We start from the raw sequence: 13,744 nt of genomic DNA, 5'->3' as shown, positions 1-13,744 counted from the left end.
GATGCATTGTTTATTTATTCCATTTATTTGTATTTGAAGTCCATTTTCTCATGGTACCATTATGCAAGACAGTACAAATAGTACTAAACATATTCTTATTGTATATACTGTCTTTTTTTTTTTTAGGTATCTGGGCAGGAGATTGAACCCCAGACCTCCTATATGGGAAGCCAGTACTCAACCACTGAGCCACATCAGCTCCCCAGAGTTGGCTCCTTCATTTGTTTGCTTGTTGATTTGCTTGTTTTTAGGAGGCACCAGGGATCGAATCCAGGATTTCCCATGTGGGAAGTAGGCTCTCAACCAATCGAGCCATATCCACTCCCCTACTGTCTTTTATTATAGAAACACCAAGCTTATTTCCCTCATTCAAAAAAAATTTTTAATGCTTAATTCGAAAGACTTTATTAAATATTGCCATTTCAATTAATTATATTGGATAGTATGCTAAACTCAGCCTGTCACTATTCTAAAATATATACTCCAAGAAGTTGCTGGCAAAGAGAAGAGGAGAAGGGAACATAGTATTATTCAAGAAGCCACAGTATCAGTTTCTTTTTATGAATGCTTGAGAAAAGTAAGAAGAAGTAACATCTTTAAAGTTTTTATTATTAAAGACTTTCAAGAAATAGAATAAAATTTAACCAATGTATTTTAAAAGATACATACAGACTTCCTGTTTTCTCTCCAAGATGTAAAGAGCTTGGAAGTCATTACACCTGTCCTAAGAACAAGAAAAAAACTGGACTGAAAAACAACTGTTCTTAGAAACATCAGAGAATTGAGGTCACAGAGCAAGTCACTGCTCCAAAATTTGGAGAGAGGCAGAAACAGCAAATCACAGCCTAGCTGGAACAGAAGTACAGGTGCAGAAGCGCTCCTCTGGAACTAGTACTGATAGGAACACTTAACTGATGATTTGCTGAGGCTCAGTGTAGTCTAATTAGAGGGGTCTAGACTGGGGAAAGCAACCTACTTTTGTGAGTTTTACCCCCAGGAACCCCACCAGTTCTCACTGTGAAGACTGGAGGAAGAGCACCTCATGCTTCGAGCAGAGGGAGGGCAAAAGTAACCATTTTGAAATATGCCCAGATAATTCTGTTCTCCTTAGCAAAGGACTGCTTTCTAAAGAAAGTATTTTACCAGACTCTAACAGACTTAGTGTTTTAGTTTCCTGGCTGCTAAATCAAATACCATGCAGTGAGTTGGCTTAAATAACAGAAATTTATTGGTTCACAGTTTTGAAGCTGGAAGTCCCAAATTAAGCATCATTAAGACAATACTTTCTCCCAGAAGACTACGGCATCCTTGTCTTTGGCTTTTCTGTCACTAGCAATGCACATGGTGGCCTCTCTTGATTTCTCCCTTCTCTGCCAGGTTCTGTTAATGTTCAGTTTCTGGCTGCTCTCTCTGGCTTTTTCTCTTCTCTTCCTTCCCTATAAGGCCTTCAAGTAATAGGATTAAGACCCATCCTGAGTCATTTGGGCCACACCCTAATTGAAGTAACTTCAACAAAAGGTCTATTTACAATAGGTTGATACCCACAAGAATGGATTAAGTTTAGGAACATATTCTTCTAAGGTTCATAGCTCCAAGCCATAACACTTGGGTTTCACTAGAGCCTAACAAATGTAGGGGAAGGAAAATATCCAGCTCCAGGTTGTTCTAGTCTTTCAATCTCACTAAGGGGGGAAAAGCTGAGTAAATTGTGAAGCACAGGGACACAAGCTCACCAAAAGACTGAGACTTAATCATATTATAGAATATTACCAAACCCTTCACATCTTATCACCACATGAATAGAGCTCCTGTATAATATCAGGGAACTACAGCTTAAAAGAACTGAAAGGCATAGTTCCTATTTAAGGAGGAGACTCCAGGGAAATCCAAAGACAACAGAGAAGACAAAAACAAGGACACCAGAGGAAATTTTAGACTTTAACAACTAAATTCAGCCTAACTTTTAGCCAGATAAACATAAAACCTCACTCTATAGACCTATTTACCTCAGTTCCTTTTACCCAATATATAATTTCTGGCTTCAACAAAGAATTACAAGTCATAATAAAAGGCAAAATATATAGTCAAAAGAGAGTGATTTGGAATTATCAGACTGTGAATTTAAAATAACTGATTAACATGCTGAGAGCTCTAGTGGAAAAAGTGAACAACATGCTAGAACAGATGAGAACTGTAATCAGAGAAATGGAAACTCAGGCTCAAAAGGAAATGCTAGAAATAAATACACTAACAAATTAAGAATGCTTTTGATGGTTTTATTAGTAGACTGGGCACAGTCAAGGAAAGAATCAGTGAGTTTGAAGATATGTCAAATGGAAATTTCCAAAACCTGAACTACAAAGACAAAAAAAGAAAGAAAAAGAACAGATTACCCAAGAACTATGGGACAATTTAAAAAGGTATAACATATACATATTGGGAATAGAAAAAGGAGATGAAAGAAAGGAAGAGAAAATACATTTGAAGTAATAATGACAGTTTTCTAAAATTAATAACAGACACCAAACCACAGATCGAGGAAGCTCAGACAACACCAAGTAGAATAAACACACATACACACACAAACACAAATACCTAGGCATATCATACTCAAACTACAGAAAATCAAAGACAAAGAGAAAATCCTGAAAGAAGCAAGGGAGGTGGGTGAGTGGACAAAACCTTATCTGTAGAGAAACAAGGAGAAGAATTACATTGGACTTCTCTTGAGAAACCAAGCAAGTAAGAAGAGAGTGAGGTGAAATATTTAGTGTTGAAAGAAAAAACCCTTCAACTGAAAAATGAAGAAATAAAGACTTTCTCAGGCAAACAAAAATTGAGGGACTTTGTCACAAGTATGCCTTGCAAATAATGTTTTATAAAAAGTTCTTCAGAGAGAAGGAAAATGATGTAGTTCAAAACTTGGTTCTACATAAAGAAAGGAAGACCATTCATGAAGGAATAAATGAAAGTGAAGGGAAGCAGACTTGGCCCAGTGGTTAGGGCATCCATCTACCACATGGGAGGTCCGCGGTTCAAACCCCCAGCTTCCTTGACCCATGTGGAGCTGGCCCACATGCAGTGCTGATGCATGTAAGGAGTGCCATGCCACGCAGGGGTGTCCCCGTGTAGGGGAGCCCCATGCACAAGGAGTGGGCCCCATAGGGAGAGCCACCCAGCACGAAAGAAAGTTCAGCCTGCCCAGGAATGGCACTGCACATATGGAGAGCTGACGTAACAAGATGACTCACTAAAAAGAAACACAGTTTCCTGTGCTGCTCACAACAACAGAAGTGGACAAAGAAGAACATGCAGCAAATAGACACAGAAAACAGACAACTGGGTGGGGGGAAAGTGGAGAGAAATAAATAAATCTTAAAAAAAAAAGTAAAGCAAAATTTTTTTATTTTTATACTTCTTAACTGATCTAACATATAACAGTTTATTCAAAATAATAGCAACAATATATTGGTTGATTATGGCTTATGGATAAGTGAAATAAATTACAGTAATTCCGTAAGGGATGGAAGGGAGTAATTGGGAATACGCTATTATAAAGGTGCCCGCACTATCCATAAAGTGGCATAATATTATTTGAAAGTGGATTAGTTGTAATCGTATATGGAAAATTCTAAGTCATCCATAAAATATTTTAAAAATAAGTATAATTTATATACTAAGAAAGGAGAGAAAATTAGAATCATAAAAATGCTCAGTTAAACCAGAGAAGACAATTAAAGAGTGGAAGACAAAAAAAAAAAAAAAGAAAAGAAACAAAGAAACAAAGAACAAGGCAAATGAATAGAAAACAATTACAAATATGTTAGATATTAATCCAACTATATAAATAATCATTTTTATGTGAATGGTCTAAATACACCACTTAAAAGACAGAGACTGTTGGAATGGATTTAAAAAGCCAACTATATGTTGCCTACAAGAAACCCACTCTAAATGTAAAGACAGGTTAAAATAAAGGGATTAAAAAAGATATACTATGCTAAGATTAATTGAAATAAAACCTGGAGTAGCTGTATTAATTTCAGAGAAAGGAGATTTTTTAAAAAGAAAATTATCAGAGATAAGGAGGGGCATTTCATAATGATACAGGGGTGAATTTTTCAAGAAGACCTAACAAACCTTAATATGTATGCACCTAAAAAGAGAAGCATCAAAATACACCATGTGGAACTGATAGAACTGCAAGGAGAAACAAACAAATACACTGTTACAGTTGGAGACTTCAACAATTTTCTATTAGTAATTGACAGATCCAACAGGCAGAATATCAATAAGGATATAGTTCAACTGAACAGCACTGAATCTAATCAACTGGATCTAATTGGCATTTATAGAATACTTGATCCAAGACCAATAGGATTCACATTCTTCTCAAGCTCACATGGAAGAGTAACCTACACAGACTACATTCTGGGCCATACAACATACTTCAACAAATACAAAAGAATAGAACCCATACAAAGCATGCTCTCAGACTAGAGTGCAATTAAGATAGAAATCAACAACGGAAAGATAGCTGGAAAATCCCAAAATATTTCAATATTAAACTACATACTTCTAAATCACATGGATCAAAAAAGAATTTGCAAAAGAAAATTAAATATTTTGAGCTAAATGAAAATGAAAGTACAACTTATCAAAATTCCTGGGATGCAGGAAAAGCAGTGCTTATACAGTAATTTATAACATTGAATGCATAAATTGGAAAAGAACAAAGATCTAAAATCAATAAGCTAAATTTCCAATTTAAGCCACTCAAAAAAGAGAGGCAAAATAAATCTGAAGTAAGCAGAAGTAGAGAAATAATAATTACTACAACAGAAATCAATGAAATTGAAAACAGGAAAACAATAGAGAAAATCAGTGAAGCCAAAATCTGTTTCTTTGAAAAGATCAATAAAACTGACAAAGCTCTGGTCAGGCTAACAACCAAAGAAAGGGGGTGGGGGGAAGAAGAAATAAATGACTAATCTCACAAAGGAAGGGGACACTATCATGATGGACCCGTAGACATTAAGGATAATAAAGGAATATTACGAAAAATTATTATGTCCACAAATTTGATAACTTGAGTGAAATGGATCATTTTCTTGAAAGACACAATTTACCAAAACTCACATTCAAAGAAATAGATAATCTTAACAGGCCATATCTTTTAAAGAAATTGAATCAACCAATAGATACATAAACAATAAACTTGTTTTTTATATACACTTTTTCTTGGTGCGTGGATTTATTTCCCCACATACAAGACTTCCTGTATAATCAAGAATTATTAAAATATATATATGCCATGAAGCAACCCCTGAATGTTAGTTACACTTAGTTGATTATCTCTAACACTTCATTATTCCAATTGGAGGAATAAAAATGAGAAGATGGGTGTCACAGAATTTTGTAAACTGAGAAGCACTATACACATTATTACCTATTTCTATTAATAGAGAGCATCATTTTTAGCAAATCAGCATAATAACACAATAGTAAGCTAAGACTAATGAATGAATCAGGCTAGTAAGATAGGGAATCAATAGACGGATCTGGAATCTGGCAGAGTCCATGTGGATGTCAGTAACCCCCAAGATGGCTGCTGGAAGACCCCCACGCACACAAGATCCTGCCATTCAGAACAAAGACTTCTTCTGGAAACCAGGAGAAGCCTGGGATATTCCCCAAGGACTTTATCATTGGGCCCTCACCGGGAATTGATGGGTGGGGTAATCAATCAAAACAGCAAACAGCTGGAACTCCTCTTACTGCCATTAGCAAAGGGGTGGAATAATTAACAGTTTAAAGTCGGGCACAGGCCTGAGTGTGCATTCCACTCTCTTGCCTCTGGACCTGTTCCTGCCCTCTGTGCACCACTCTCACAATTTTTCCTCTGCCATGTGGCCACACAAGTAAACTTGGGGATTTATAATCTATAACGGGGAATTGTAGCTTGTAAATCAGCCCTCTTTATTGCTTTTCACCCCCTTCTTCTCTACCTGGGACCCCTAACCTGTTATTTTCTCCTATTTCTCTTCCCTCCATAACTCAATAAATTACTGGCCTAACTTTCCTGGTGTGCTCTTGAAATTCATTTCTGCAGCATATCCAAGAACCTAAATAAAATCCGGTAACACTAAGCTAAATACTTTCAATGTAAAACTTTCAATGTAAAACTCAATTGTTCAAGTTAACATTTCAAAAGAGAATTATCATATTGTGAAAGTAATTAATCTTCTGGTTAAAACATGAACATTTTTAACCTAACAAAGTAGGTAAATACTATTGAGGTACTAATACTGAAGATGAATTTAAATGACCAATTAATGTTGCCATTCAAATCCATGAGGATACTAGTTGCAAAATATGGTTTTTTTTTTGCTGAGTAGGTGATGTTTTATTTTCTTTGATATTTGATAGCTACAAAATGTCATCTTTTTCCTTTGCCCTGATCTTCCTTCCTACCATAGAGGCCCCAGGATATCCAAACTGTAATTTTCAGAAAAGAACAAAAGAAAATGTCCAAGGAGAAAGAGCCAACCCAGGACCTGCATATGAAATAGGTAGGGAAATGGGTCTCTGTCTCTCTGTGATACAATGAATATTTCTTATGCATTGCAATTGTTCAATTGCTTTAGGAATTTTCTTAGTACATGCCTTCTAGTGGATGAGGTTTTCTTTTAAAGAAAAGAAGTACCCCAATGTAATTGTATTCTTAAGGTTTTTGTGCTTTATGTTCTATTTGTTTTTCAGTGTAAATACGATAGTGATGAAAATCATGGGTTTAGGCTCAAAAATCATGGCTGAAAATTTATAAGGGTAGTAGGAACTTCATTTTGACTACAGAAGTTTCAGTCTGAGACCTCTTCCAGAACTGCCTAAAAGTCACACAAGGCTATGTGTCCTCTCCCTTTACATCCTTTCTAAAGGTAATTTTTCAACTCAGAAACTTATAATAAAATGTCTTATTACTTTCTAAGTTTCCTACTACTTTCTTGTTTTAATCCACCTTTGAGAGACGCTAAAATTAACCGCAGGCAAAAATCACCTATAGAAAGTAATGAATTTTCTTTGTAAAATTTTGATTATCTCTAACTTGAGGTATTTTATTTATGGAATCTGCCCATGTTTTTGAAAGGAATACTGAAGAGTAACTCCCCAATTGATGTCTTCTGACTTTATGTGCTTTAATTTCTATGATGAATCTCCCAACAGCACCATCAGTGTGCAAATAGGTCAGTGCAAAAGATGTGTAGGTTCAGAATAAGGGAGGGCTAAATACCATTCCTCAAAGAGTGAGATTCCAAATAATTTTTCTTATTTATTCCATAAATTTTAATGAGTGTAACTGTGTACAAGACATTGTGTTAGGTGCCAATTATAAGTTAGTGAGAAAAACAGTTGTGAGTTCTTCCCCTCTTAGGGATTTACAGTCCAGTGGAGGAGACAGGCAGTATTCAAGTGAACAAATAAACAGTTAAAAATTGTAATACATGTCTCAAAAGAAAAAGTAGGTTGCCGTGATTACATGATTATTGGGGTAATGGCACAGCTTTAAACACTGTGGTCAGGGAAGGCTGCTCTGAGTGAAGACACTTAAGCAGAGACCTGTAAGATGAGGAGGAACCAGCCCAGTTCTCAGTTCTCTTCTGGCAGGAAAAGAGCCTCACCAGAAGTGAAACAGTCTGTGTGAAGGCTCCAAGAAGAAAAGAGGTTATTTAGCATGTCTTGGGAATTGAAAGAAGGGCAAACTAATAACTTCAGCAACCTGACAATTGGTATATAATGGGATTCCAATTCAGGACCAAAGAGCATGACTGCCTAGCTCCCATTTTCCACCCTTTTATATTCTTAGTTCTTTATTGTGTCTCACTGAGCACTTCTCTGGTCTGATTATTTTAGATATATTTTCAGAATAAAAATTAATATGTTGTAAGGTATATCAATCAGGGTCCTGCCAGGAAAATTGAAGCCACCCTCTAAGTGAAAAGAATTTAATACAACTAATTGGAGGCTTACACATCCAGTGGAAAGATAGGGGTAGCAAAGGTCAGGGAACCTGTCACCAATTCTCCCAGCCTTCAACACTAAAACAAGTGACTATACCTTGCCCAGAAGCCACTGCAAATCTTAAGAACCTCTGGTAAGCTCCTACAGACTTTCTCTACAGCACCTACTGAGGTGTTTCTCAAGAAGTTCACCCAGAAAGTACTTTAAACCTCATGTTGGCTGTCTGCTCATGCCTACTTACAACTGTCTCATGGAGAATAATGGCCTCTCCTTTCTGTTTTCTTTTTTTTTTTAAGATTTAATTTATTTATTTCTCTCTCCTTCCCCCTCCCTCTCCCACCCCCGTTGTCTGCTCTCTTGTGTTCATTTGCAGTGTGTTCTTCTGTGTCTGCTTGCATTCTCGGCGGCACCAGGAATCTGTGTCTCTTTTGTTGCATCATCTTGCTGCGTCACCTCTCTGTGCAGTGCCACTGCTGGGTGGGCTGCACTTTCTTCAAGTGGGGCAGCTCCCCTGCGGGGCACACTCCTTATGTGTGGGGCTCCCCTATGTGGGGGATACCCCTGCGTGGCATGGCACTTCTTGCATGCGGCAGCACTGCATGTGGGCCAGCTCACCACATGGGCCAGGAGGCCCTGGGTTCAAATCCTGGACCTTTTATATGGTAGGTGCCCACTAAGAGTTGAGTCATATCCGCTTCCCTGCTTTCTGTTTTCTGAGTCTTATGCTCTCACTGGCAGACTGTACTCCAGAATTATATAGGCAAAGGATTCTATGTTCCCTGGGTTCTTGTCTTTGTTACAGAGGAGAATTTATAAAAGAGTAATGGTGATGTCTGGGTGATGGCGATCCCAAGTTTCCAACAGGCAGTCCAGTAGTTTTTGGTGAGCAAAAAATTTGTGAGTTTTCAATTGTGAGTAACGGTAGGAAAAGCTATTCCCTCTTGGTCTCTAGATGCATGTATCTGGTTACCAAAAACATGGCAGCATGTATTGAATGCTGCTTTGAATTACATATCTGTCTTGTAGTATAGCACCTCAGCCCAGAGTGTGCTGCCACATCTAGTACAGAAACAGAGTCTTCAATAGGTTATTCCAGTCTTTTATTAAACCAGCTGCTTCAAAATGGTGGGGGTATATGGTAAGATCAGTGATTCCTTTGAGTATGAGCCTATTCCCTCCCTTCTTTTTTGGAAAATGAGTATCTTGGTCAGAAGCCATGTGTTCTAGTTATCTTTTGCTATATAACAAACCAGCCCCAAACTTAGTGGCTTAAAACAACATTTTTATTATTATTATTTTCACATTTCTATGGATTGAGTGGGCTCAACGGGTGGTTTTAAATAGGTCATGTTGCAGTCAGATAATGGCTTTGGCTGAAATCATCTGAAGGCTTGAAGCTTGATGGGCCTCAATGTCCAAGATGTTCTTTTCTCACAACCCTGAGGTTTAGGTACTTCTTGGCTTCTCTCTTCATTTGCTATCTCATCCTCTGGGTTTATCACAGCATGATGGTCTCAGGAAGTCATGCATAGAAGCTAGCTTCTAAGAGGCAGAAAGTAGGAGCCCAGACCAGTTAAGGGATATGTCCTGAAATAGCGCAGCATCAAGTTTGCCGTATTAAATTGTTCAAAGCAGTCGTAACACTTGCCCAGATCCATGGGATGGAGAAAGTCACACTGCAGAAGAGAATGTGGGATAGGATATACTATTTTTGGCTGTCCTTGGAAAATAAAATCTATCAATCATGGTTATAATGGATACCATAAAAGTGAATAAGTCATTCAGTAAGTCTATAGATAGTGATGCTGAAAGAAGAATGTGTGGCAGGAAAAGATCAAATTGGTGTAACATAATGAAAGTTGTCCAATGTAGTCAACCTACCATTAGGAATTTGCTGGTTCCCCTATTCTCTGTTGTTAAAAGCTTGGCCACCTAGCAATAATCAGATCAGCTTATGCAGAGGTTAAACCATGTTGTTAAAATGTGATATATCTACACAATGGAATATTATTCAGCCATAAAAAGAATTCAATTCTAATATATCTTACAGCATGGATAAATCTTAAATTATGCTGAGTGAAATAAGCCAGAGACAAAAGGACAAATGTTGTTTGATTTCAGTTACGTGAAATATCTAGAATAGGCAAATTCACAGAGACAGAAGGTACATTAGAGGTTGCCAGGGGCTAGAGAGGGGAGAATAGGGAGTTATTGCTTAATGGGTAAAGAGTTTCTGTTTGGAGTGATGAAAAAGCTTTGGTAATGATGGTGGTGATGGTAGCACAACATAGCGAATGTAATTAATACCACTGAATTGTATACTTAAAAGTGGCTAGAATGGGAAATTTTGCATCGTAGATATACTACTACAATAAATTTTTGAAAAGTCTATATATTGTTGAGCATAGCTCCTTGATGGAATAGCCATTTTTTTCATGAGTCCTTTGAGTGAACATTGTCATGGTTGGGAAAAGAGGCTGACTTTCCTATAGAATGAAGCATCTTGTCCTCCTGATTATTGAGAACTTCTTCTGTAGTGGATATCCTTTGATGGGCATTCATATGCGACACACAAAAAAATCATAATCTAGTCCATTTCAGAGAAGTCTATCCTTATACATCTTCAAAATTGCATATCATTAATCTTCCAATTTTGTTAATTCCCATTTAGTTTTTTCATACATATATGCAAGTTCCTAATTATGTAATCAAACTATTTGCCACTATCTATGAATCAGTGTAGATCTATACCTTTGGCCTTGTCTCTTTCCAGGCTAGGTGGACAACCAGATCACTGCCTGATGTTGTGTCCACTTGGAAAATTTCCCTTCTCCCTGGTCTTTCAGGGACATTCCTGAATGAAGCCATTCACTTTTAGGTTGTACACACATATTATATAGGACTATCTAGAAACCAGACCTTAATTTTCTTTTCCTCAGTCACATGACAAAAGGAAAGTTCCATGAGGCCATACATATGAATCGAGGGAGAAATGTCAATGCAGCAGGAATAAACACATGGGTATCTGAGTCATTTACTCATCCAACTTACTTGTGCCTTAAGAACTGCTTAATTTGATCTCGTATATCCCACTTTCAGCACTGTGGTCATTTGAGTGAGGTAAGTTCTTAGCTCATGACATTTCAGTTCACATAATTACTTGGTGTTCTATAGTCAGGTATTCAGTCTCTATGAGAACCCAGTAACAAGTGGAGAATGGTTTCTCAAAAGGATATTTATCTACAGAAGAGAGAGATTGCCTTTGTTTCAAAATCCTAACAGGGTTGCCATGATTTTTTTTTAACTTGTTATCACTGGAGATTCTATTCGGCATCCCTATCTGCTACTTCAAGCCCCATTGGGTCTGCTAGGTCATATGGACGACATGGAAGATTAGCTTGCATGCCAGCTTAGACCTGCTACAGAGCCTCCTCTTGCTCTGGGATCCATTCAGAACTATAGGTTAGTCAGTAAATGGGTCAAAGAAGAACATAGTATATATGTTGCCTCCTGAATCCAAAGTGGCTCACCAGTAATTGCGTCTCTTTCTCAGTGATATTGTGTGCAAAAAGCAGCAACTTGTCCTTCACTTTGGTGGGAATACTGTAACATGTCCCAACAACCAGATTCCTAGAAACTGAGACATCAGACCCCTGAATGTTTTAAGAGTTTGTCTTGACCGAGGTGCCCAAACTGCCATTGTCTCAGATGAGGAGGAATTGAATCTTCTATTTATCACAGTTGATACCAACCCAATTGGGTGGTGAAAGCAAGCATTGAAGGAATCTGTTTACTCTGTCAAAATACACAAATGCTGTGATGGTGTTGGGAAATTCCCATTATTCATGAATCATTCCAACAAACTTGCTGTGATAGCAATCACATTCAAAAAAGTATCCTGGAAAGAATAGCCAATGGGGAGAATTCTTTGGAGACCATGGCAACCCTTCTTCTGAATGCAATCCCTCAGGGAGTAAAAATGGAAAATATGAGCTGTTACAGCAGCAAATGAAGTTATTGCTGAAGAGATTAAAGATCTAATTGACCAAGAGTGACATAAAGGGTCAACATACAGAGACTGTGCTGGCAAAGCCCTTTACTACATTCATAGAGTGCACAAGGGAGTTAAAGATAATGAGGAAATGAAATCAAGGACTTTGGTGATCAAGGCTAAATTTGTCATAATTCTAGAACAGGATTTTACAGACAAGGTCCTAGTCCATTCTTATTGACCGAATTTATGACAAGAATTTGTCATATCTCTAGAATAAGTACTTTTTCTAGATTAGAGAATTTCAAGCTCTCAAGACCTGAGAGAGGTGAAAGTTTTAAAAACAATTTACCTTATTCTAGTTAGCCATTTGCCGGTATATTTGACATTAGAAACCCATGGACTGCCTGAATGCGGAAAACTGGTTTTCTTAAATTTCTAGATTCTTTCCTTTCATACAGGCATTTATTTAGATTGACTGACACAAGAAAAAGACTAAGTTCCATGTGTTCTTTGAGGCATCTTTTTTTATGTTTATGTATTTTAAGATTACTCATCATGAGAAAAGTCTCTTTCATGTCATTGGTCTTCTCATTTCCACACTTGAATATGGAGAAAGAATGGAAAAGGAAATTACTGTTGAAAGTATTTCTTGCTACCTCTTAGTTATCTACTTTTGTCTTTAAAAGCTTCAAAAAAGCAGGCTCTTCAAATACTAAGCTCTGAAGAAAATACAAAATAAGGGACAGGAACATTGAATGGATAGCTTTGAAGAATAACCTTTGTTTATTTTTTTACAAAGTAGATTGATTTGGTTGTTTTTGTTGGAGGATAACATACATTAGATTCCAGGCTGTCTTTCTAATTTATTAATTCATGCATATATTCTACAATATTTGTTGAGCACCTGCTATGTTCCAGGTACCATTTAGGTTCTAGGGCACAGGTTTATTGAGCTCATAGTCTTGTGTGTTTTCTCAGTTAAGAATTTATTCATGAGGGCGGGGCAAGATGGTGGTTGAGTGAGGGCAACTGATAGTCTCTCCTGCAAAGAAGCGGCTGGGCAGCATTAGAAATTCTTCAGGACCAGGCTGTTTCGGGATTTTGCAGGGCAGGAGGTGTCTGGACATCGATTTTATGGGAAGGTAACAGAGAAAATTCGTGTAAAAGATAAAATTGAGGCTCTCTTACACAGAGTTAGGGGCTGTGCACCAGCCTCTCCTCCTGGGGCGGGCAGAAGGGCGGCACCGGCACTGTGGATGCGATTCCTGGAGGCTCTGCTTTACTGGGGAATTCATAAGCCCTGAGCAGGCTATTTAGGGGCTAACAGGGCAGGAGGCCTTCACAAACCAGTTTGGTGTGACAGACGGGAGTTTTTTGCGAGGCGGGGAATTTTTTATTTCTGACACGAATAATAGTGCTTCCGGCTAGAGCCCCGCCCCCAAGACTGGCTGCTGATCTGTAGCAGCCTTAAACCACTCGCAGTAAAGAGAGTCACCAGGAGGCTATTTCGGGGGATTGCAGGGTGGGAGGCGTCTGGAAGCCCATTACTGGAATCTTTTGTGAGGCTTGGGATTTTCGGTTTCGGACACTGATACAGTGCTTCTGGCTAGAGCCCTGCCCCCTAGGCCTGGCTGCAGGTCTGCAGCATCCTTAAATTGGCTGCAATATAGAGGCGCCCCCAACTGGCTGTTTCGGAGGCTTGCAGGGCGGGAGGTGTCCTGAAGTTGAATT

At 38.1% G+C, this 13,744-nt stretch overlaps 1 pseudogene; it reads left to right on the top strand.

Moving 5' to 3' along the window:
- Positions 1–9,763: 9,763 nt before the first annotated feature.
- Positions 9,764–12,251, top strand: LOC101443023 (general transcription factor IIH subunit 3 pseudogene; annotated as a pseudogene).
- Positions 12,252–13,744: the final 1,493 nt, after the last annotated feature.

This window comes from Dasypus novemcinctus, chromosome 8 (assembly GCF_030445035.2).
Source record: "Dasypus novemcinctus isolate mDasNov1 chromosome 8, mDasNov1.1.hap2, whole genome shotgun sequence".
Lineage (NCBI taxonomy): Eukaryota > Metazoa > Chordata > Mammalia > Cingulata > Dasypodidae > Dasypus > Dasypus novemcinctus.
The sequence above is the reverse complement of the archived record's forward strand: the minus strand, read 5'-3'. Positions and strand labels throughout refer to the sequence as shown.